General features: G+C 54.7%; 1 pseudogene; it reads right to left on the minus strand.

Annotated features, from left to right (window-relative positions):
- Positions 1 to 642: 642 nt before the first annotated feature.
- Positions 643 to 7,368, minus strand: LOC133053641 (testis-specific Y-encoded protein 1-like; annotated as a pseudogene).
- Positions 7,369 to 8,246: the final 878 nt, after the last annotated feature.

Below are 8,246 nucleotides of genomic sequence, written 5' to 3' on the forward strand. Positions count from 1 at the left end.
AGCAATGTGGGAAATGGCATCAGTAGGCACCATGTCCTTGCCTTGGGGCCCGCTGCCCACCTCGTCCCGCAGCTCTTCCGTATTTTCCGAAGCCGGCCTGAAACCGGTCCCAGCATGTCCTGCATGGTGGCGGTGAGACGGCAAGTGGTGGATGTGGAAATTCACAGACGACCCCAAAGTCAGCACCTAAGTACACTGGAATCCCAGAGAGGACACCCTCTAGTCATAGGCTATCCCAGGAGCAGAGGCGGGAGGCAAGGACCCAGAAAATCTCAAACTTTCTGAGCAGCAGAAGGCCGGGGATAGCGCAATTGACCAAAGGGTGATTCTGACAAACAGACGTCATTCACCCTGCCTCGAGCAGAATCACCGAGGTTTCTGGCATTGCAACCACAGCTGCTTGGAGGGAGACTTCCTTCACTCACGGCCACACCGAGTCCCCACGCCTCCAGTCTCAGCACGTCACCTGCTACGTGCATGACCCAATCCCAGGCTCCGCAGCCAGCCCGCATGAGCCTCAGGATTCCATTGTGGGAAAGGACAGGGCCTCTGCCTCTAAACGGATGTCCCCTCAAGGTCCCCCTGCAGACCCGCTCACCACCTTTGTTTCTGTCAGCTACCTCTCGTGGCACAAATTTCCTCCCTGGGGTAGTACTTCAGGGGATCGTCCCACGCGTCCTGGCCAATGATCTGATGGCAATAAGAGCAAGGTCAGCCCGGGGCTGACCAGGCCCCTAAGCCTCCCGTGAGAAGCCAAGAGCTCCAACATCAATCGCCAACTGTGCGCAGGCCCAAACCAAACGCACCTCAGCAATCCTGTTCGATTCTGGGCAGTTGTGGCCTGACTGCCAATTGAGAAATTTCAGGCTCCTGGTGTCCAGCCTGCGGCTGGGTGCTCCCCGTTCAAAGTCCCAGAACCAGTGGACTGGTGTGGAATGACGTGCCCTATACCCTGTAGAAAGACAGGGAGAAAGGGGCAGATGCGGCAGGAGAAACGTCCACCCACACCCCAAACCCCGGCCACCTTGCATACCCACACTCACCACCGTGGGAGCCACGTTTACCAGTGATGTCAGGGTAACATTCCTTATCAATCACCGTGTGCCAGAAGTACGGGTTGTCCCGAAAGGAGAAGATCAGCTTGCAGCGGGACCTTGGATGGCTCTGCACTTGCACCTGCCAGCACAGGGAGGAAGGAAAAGGTGCAAGCATCGAGGGGCCTCTGCTTGCCTCCCAGGCGGGCCTTAACAGCCTCCATGACGCCTCTGTAAAGTCTCACAGTACAGGCCCATGAATAACACCATCCCCCACCTCCCTGTCAAGTGCCCTACCGACCCATCCTCAGCCTCCCTCTCTGACCTTGAAGTCAATCATGTACCTTAGAAAATCTTCATCCTGGGCGCTGATTATGATTGACACTTGAGGGTTGTTCATAATCTGCTTTGGGTCAAGGAGACATTCAGGTCACATGCCGGGCCAAAAAGAGCCTGGGGCAACAGCTCTAGTCTGGCCTGGAGAAGGACACTGGAACAAGCATCTGCAAGGATGCTTGGCACTCGCGCTTGCACGGCCACGACTCTCTCCTTCAGACTAAGCCTTACCACCAGACCTGCTCATGGCTCTGGGTTTCCTGTGCTGTTTTGCAGGTCAGGTGGTCTGCAACCCAAAAGCAGGGGTGATTTCTCACCTCTGCTGCGCGCCTCCTGGCCAGTGTTTGCTGGGTAGTGGCATGTCACTGGTAACATGGTTAGGACTTGCAGTCCTTGTGATTATTGAATCTGAAGGAAACTGGGGTGTGTGTGTGTTTATATGTGTGTCTGAATGTGTGTGTGTGTGTGTGAGAGACGTCCACGTCTGAGCTATTTCCGGTGATCATCCACATTTACAACAATAAATGTCTGCAGTTGCTGCTCTAGTGTACTCTCTCTGGTCATCCTGACCTAGAGGCCCTGGGTACTGATTCTACTCAGACGGAGGCCTGATGGGGAAACCACGAGTCATGGCTTTGACACTTACAGGTGTGGCTCTGACCAGATACTCCTCGGCTGTGCCTTTGGAACCTGCCAATACCCAGGAACACACTTCTGTCAATGGCCTGCAGGACCCTTCCTCTACCCTCGCCACACACCTTCACCCCCCACTCCTGCACATGCTGCTGCTTTTGCTCCACTTCCTCCTCCTCTTCCTGACAGGCAAACAGCTAGTTGCCGCAGGAAGGATACAGCTTTGGCCCAGAAGCCGGGGATGCCCTGCAGTATGGTGCTTCTCCGAACCAAGTGACGCATCCTTCTCACATGGTTCATTCGCATGAAGCGAACGGAGGCCCGGCAGTTTTCGTCACGCAGGGATCTCACTTCCAACTGCAGGGCGGTCAGTGCCTGTAGCACATTTGGCGCCGGCTGCTCACTCGGGCCTCCAGGTCTTTCCAGGCCCTGCTTCTCCAGTGTCTTCTCCTTCAGATCCTGGGAGGATCCCTGATCCCGCTCCTAATCTGCCACAACCTCCACCTCCTCCATAACGTCTTCCGCCAGCAGCTGGCACACTCGCCCAATTCCCGCCTCGTCTCGTCCACCAGTCCCCCTCCGACCCCGCTGTCCTCCACCGCCTACACCACATAAAGGGTGACCTCTTCAACTGCTGTGCTACCTGGTGGCTCCAAAGTCCCATCTGTGCATGGCATGGCAATGGCAGGCCACCTGGCCACTGCCCCCTGAGCACCCGGGCTCCCAGCTAAGAAGGTCCGGAGTCCGGGACGCTCCCACCTTCCTCTGGCCCCCTCTCAGGCTCCTCTGGGACATGGCTGTGACCCCGAGCTGGGCAGATGCAAAGGGACTCGAGCAATGCCAAGTATCACAGCAAGTGGTCGCTACCTTGGCCAGGTGTAACCGGATGTGGCTCGCTACCTTTGGCTGGTGTGCGGTGCCTTGATCGAAATGGCAGCCAGACTTGGCCTGTGAGGTGCCGGAGTCCCCTGATTGAGAAAGCGGCCAGAGCAGAGAGCCCGAGAGCATCCAGCACAGGCGCGAACCCCTAGGCTGTGAGACAGGCTAGGCTCTCCTCTGCGTATCTCCCTAAGTCAGTGCTCCTCTCGTCAGGCAGAGGGCCAACTCTTAGAAAGGTTCTGGCTTCCTAGGCGCTTGAGGGAAACGCCCTCTAGATCAGAGGTGGCCATCTCTTACTATGCTCTGCAGGGCCAGAGACGTGGCACACTGCTCGCTGATTTCCAGGGAGGCGCTGGCATCCTGCATTGGCTTCTGAATTTGCAGGCTCATGTGCTTGGCTCTTTCAATCCAATGTAGCTCCTGCTGTTCAATGGTCCGTGTCACAAGACCTCACTGTTGCACAATTTCCTCCCAGGAGCTCTTCTGCAGGTAGTCTAAATTTAGGTCAATGTGTAGCTAAGCTTAACTGTTCGCCTATCACAGTTGCGAGCCTCACTGTCGTGTCGGTCACCTCAACGTTACAACTTGTCCTCTTTGTCTGCACAAATCAATACCAGATGATCACTGTTTGTCTCGCTATCACGTTTCACTGCGACGATAGAAAGAATCCTCGTCACCTGAGAATCTTCTCTCTCTTGTCTCCGACTCAATAAATGGTACTGTGGTCCTCTGCTATTCTGGACACCAGCGATCAGAGAGACGCTTAACCTTGGAGTGAAGTCAAGCCCTTCTCCTCAATGAGTCGCACCCACGCAGATGAGATGGTTCTGGACACAGGGTCGGAGAGTGCTCTCTCAAACTGGAAAGCACACGGTGGGTGTCACTGCTGAAGCACAGATGGGACACTCTCTGCAGAGCTACTGTCTCACTGACTCTGGTGGCACGGCCAAACCTTGCGCAGAGGGAGACTACCGTGTCACAGTCTGACTTCCAGGCAATGCTGGAAGCTTCCATGAACTACTACCAGTGCAGAGCCTAGACACCACCATGCTGAGTTTCCATGACCACTAGTGAGTCTGCGGCCATGCACGAGGCCATTTTCTCCTAAGAGGCTCTTTCCTAGGTCGTCTACCAAGTGCCCTGAAGCTTGAGGCTGCTACCACTACAAACGACCCAGCTAAGCCATCTTACCTATAGTCCTCATATCGTTATTCCATCGTGTTCGTAAAGAGTTGTCAATCAAAGAGAGATGTCTCACACTCGATGATTCTGCACTAGCAGTGCTTATGCTCCAGGTCGATGTATCTCCAAAACCTTACACAAAGGCAAGGGGTGCTGATGCTCCTGGCCAGACATGGAAAGAATGCCCAGCACTTAAGATGGATGCCAAGGCCCTCGTAGCTGTTTGTGCAAAGGGCTGTAGGCTCAACCACCGCAGCTTCTGTGCTGGATTGCAGCCCAATCTGTGTCTCGGCTCGGCTGCACTCACCGACCATGCCCAGTATTTCTTCCTGCCTCTCCTTTCTGCCAGAGGTCTGGATGCAGGCGTCTATTTCCATGTAGAACTGGCTAACTCAGTGAGATCATAGGGCTGCTTCAGTTCACTGCTTCTGCAGTGTCCATCAGTTATGTCCTTCTGTTCAGATGTCCCTTTCTTGCGTCACCTAGCTCGTGTCTTCGACTCACTGCTCACCCACAAGTGTTCTTGTAGGCGCTCGTGCACGAATATGCACACATGTCCACACTCACATCCCTGAGAGGAGACTTACACATGTGTGGAGGTAATGCTTCTTGTCCAGAAATATGGGATTTTGGTAAGCACCCGACCATGCTTTGTCCATGTTATTTTCCTTCACTTGCTGGTTGATCCTGTCAGCTTGCACTTCCTATCTTATTGATGTGTGCTCAATGTTGACAAAATCTTGGCATGTTCATGACAGGGACAGACTGCAGAGAGTCTGGCAGGCCTGGAAGTGCTCGGTATGGACAGCTGAGTGAGTGTTGCCTGTGTTCCACATTCTCCCATAACATCGTGCAGGTTCACAATACCAGTCATGTTGGCATGATTCATTACTTGTGCTTTGCTTCAGGGAACCAGAAAACAAGGGCCTTTGGCTCAGCTGACTTGGAGAACTGCATTCTCCGTGTGCACGTCTCATACAGCATCTTGTCAAGTCGTGCCCCATTGCATGCCTAAACCCATTAAGGCCCACAGCATTCTGGCTGTGGCCCCTCTCCTCCTTTCTGGAACTTTCTGTGTGCACCTGACTACTGTCCCCCAGCGCTCCCTCCCTGTAGCTGGAAAAGTCCAACGAGATGCCAAGGCTCCAACAGCCCCAAGAGACTGTGGCAAGCCGGGAATGATACAATGTCATGAAGAAGTTGCACATGCATCTACAGGGTCTCTTCCAGTAGAAGGCATGGGATCTGAGGCCAGAAAGGGAAGGTGGCACCCCTAGAACTAGTCCCTTCAGTTTACTATTACCCAGACCCACGGAGTCCCTGAACAGATGATGCCCTGGCAAACTGGCCCTTTTAGGCCAAGAGCTCATGTCCTTCTTGGGCAGAAAGCACCATTTCTATCTCAAGTGCAGCCAGAGGGCTTGATCTCACCCAAGCCCTCAATAATTTGATAAATGCCAAGCCTTTATTTCAGTTGCTCTCACGAGGCCCAGGTAGGACTCTGGAAAGACAGGCATCCATGCTTGCCGACCTAGCCAACGTGCCAAGGAAGGCAGTCCCAAGCTGTGCCCAGTGACAAAGAACACGGACACCTGGAAAGTAGGATCCGTCTTAGTCTCGCATGGTGCAGATCCCCTAAGACCAAATCGGAGATTCTGCTCCAGCGAGACTGCCAGAATCCACCCTCAATTTCAGACTGTCAGCTTTGCCACACTGGCATTACAGCCAAGGGCAAGACCCCAGAGGAGGGAAGGGATTCACGTCAGGGGGCTCAGCACGAACCTTGAGGTGTCTTTTGGCAAGACCATGGAAAACCAGCAGGCTCTGAGAGGACCCCAGGGCCCTCCTTGTCTCCCACTGTCCTCAAGGTACCTTGGGACAAGCCAGCCAGCCCACCATCTTTGCGTCCTCCACTTTCCTGCCTCACAGGCACACTCGGCAGAGGGACACACATGTACACCCACACATGTGCTCTCCTCGCATTTCTGCACTTCCAGGGAGGTTGCAAGTGCCTGGCGGCATGCCACGCTCACACCCTGTGCCTGCTAGGTTGCCTGGGGTTTCACACGGACAGCCTACCTCAGCACAGCTGACACGTAGTGTTCGATCATGCCAGTGTGTGCTCCTTCGGGAGGGAGCGTGCTGCCTGACAGGCTGATCCTTGGCAGCACGGACCCAGGACTTCTCCCATGTATTTTCTCACGTATGTGGAACAAGGTTCCAGGGCAGCAGGCTCTCTGTGACTCCTCCTCCTCCGGGTCTCTGCCCTTCTCTACAGGACCTTAGCCTCCTCACCACCACAGGTCCTGCCATAGCCACGTCCAACATTTCCATCAGCTGGCCCACTCTGCCACAGACTCAGGGGTACACAGGCAGTGGTTTCAAAGCCCAGCCACACCTGATTTGCCCTGGACGAATCCTCTGACAACCCAAACCTCGACCTGGTCCAAATACACAATATAACACGGTAGAAAATGTGAACATGTTTTCTTTTTCGGTCTAGTTGCACACAAGGTGTCATGCTCTGAATTATCAATGGCCTCCATTCCTCCTTCCCACCATGGATAGGATCACTGCAGAGATACTTTGAACAACAACCCTCATTCTGGGGACGCCTCATGACTTTTCTTCTCGTCGCTTGGCAGTTCATCTCCTGACACCTTCATCTGTGCGTCTGCCCTGAGCCAGGAACATACACACACACACACAGACCCACATTAACACATGTGACACAAGACCACATGTGTATATACACACACACTCGACATGTGGACCCAAACACAAACAGGGAACACAGCTCTGTCAGTAGCTGAAGATGCCCGTTCCCAGCAATGTGGGAAATGGCATCAGTAGGCACCATGTCCTTGCCTTGGGGCCCGCTGCCCACCTCGTCCCGCAGCTCTTCCGTATTTTCCGAAGCCGGCCTGAAACCGGTCCCAGCATGTCCTGCATGGTGGCGGTGAGACGGCAAGTGGTGGATGTGGAAATTCACAGACGACCCCAAAGTCAGCACCTAAGTACACTGGAATCCAGAGAGGACACCTCTAGTCATAGGCTATCCCAGGAGCAGAGGCGGGAGGCAAGGACCCAGAAAATCTCAAACTTTCTGAGCAGCAGAAGGCCGGGGATAGCGCAATTGACCAAAGGGTGATTCTGACAAACAGACGTCATTCACCCTGCCTCGAGCAGAATCACCGAGGTTTCTGGCATTGCAACCACAGCTGCTTGGAGGGAGACTTCCTTCACTCACGGCCACACCGAGTCCCCACGCCTCCAGTCTCAGCACGTCACCTGCTACGTGCATGACCCAATCCCAGGCTCCGCAGCCAGCCCGCATGAGCCTCAGGATTCCATTGTGGAAAGGACAGGGCCTCTGCCTCTAAACGGATGTCCCCTCAAGGTCCCCCTGCAGACCCGCTCACCACCTTTGTTTCTGTCAGCTACCTCTCGTGGCACAAATTTCCTCCCTGGGGTAGTACTTCAGGGGATCGTCCCACGCGTCCTGGCCAATGATCTGATGGCAATAAGAGCAAGGTCAGCCCGGGGCTGACCAGGCCCCTAAGCCTCCCGTGAGAAGCCAAGAGCTCCAACATCAATCGCCAACTGTGCGCAGGCCCAAACCAAACGCACCTCAGCAATCCTGTTCGATTCTGGGCAGTTGTGGCCTGACTGCCAATTGAGAAATTTCAGGCTCCTGGTGTCCAGCCTGCGGCTGGGTGCTCCGTTCAAAGTCCCAGAACCAGTGGACTGGTGTGGAATGACGTGCCCTATACCCTGTAGAAAGACAGGGAGAAAGGGGCAGATGCGGCAGGAGAAACGTCCACCCACACCCCAAACCCCGGCCACCTTGCATACCCACACTCACCACCGTGGGAGCCACGTTTACCAGTGATGTCAGGGTAACATTCCTTATCAATCACGTGTGCCAGAAGTACGGGTTGTCCCGAAAGGAGAAGATCAGCTTGCAGCGGGACCTTGGATGGCTCTGCACTTGCACCTGCCAGCACAGGGAGGAAGGAAAAGGTGCAAGCATCGAGGGGCCTCTGCTTGCCTCCCAGGCGGGCCTTAACAGCCTCCATGACGCTCTGTAAAGTCTCACAGTACAGGCCCATGAATAACACCATCCCCAACCTCCCTGTCAAGTGCCCTACCGACCCATCCTCAGCCTCCCTCTCTGACCTT

Source organism: Dama dama, chromosome Y (genome assembly GCF_033118175.1).
Source record: "Dama dama isolate Ldn47 chromosome Y, ASM3311817v1, whole genome shotgun sequence".
In the NCBI taxonomy this organism is placed as follows: Eukaryota; Metazoa; Chordata; class Mammalia; order Artiodactyla; family Cervidae; genus Dama; species Dama dama.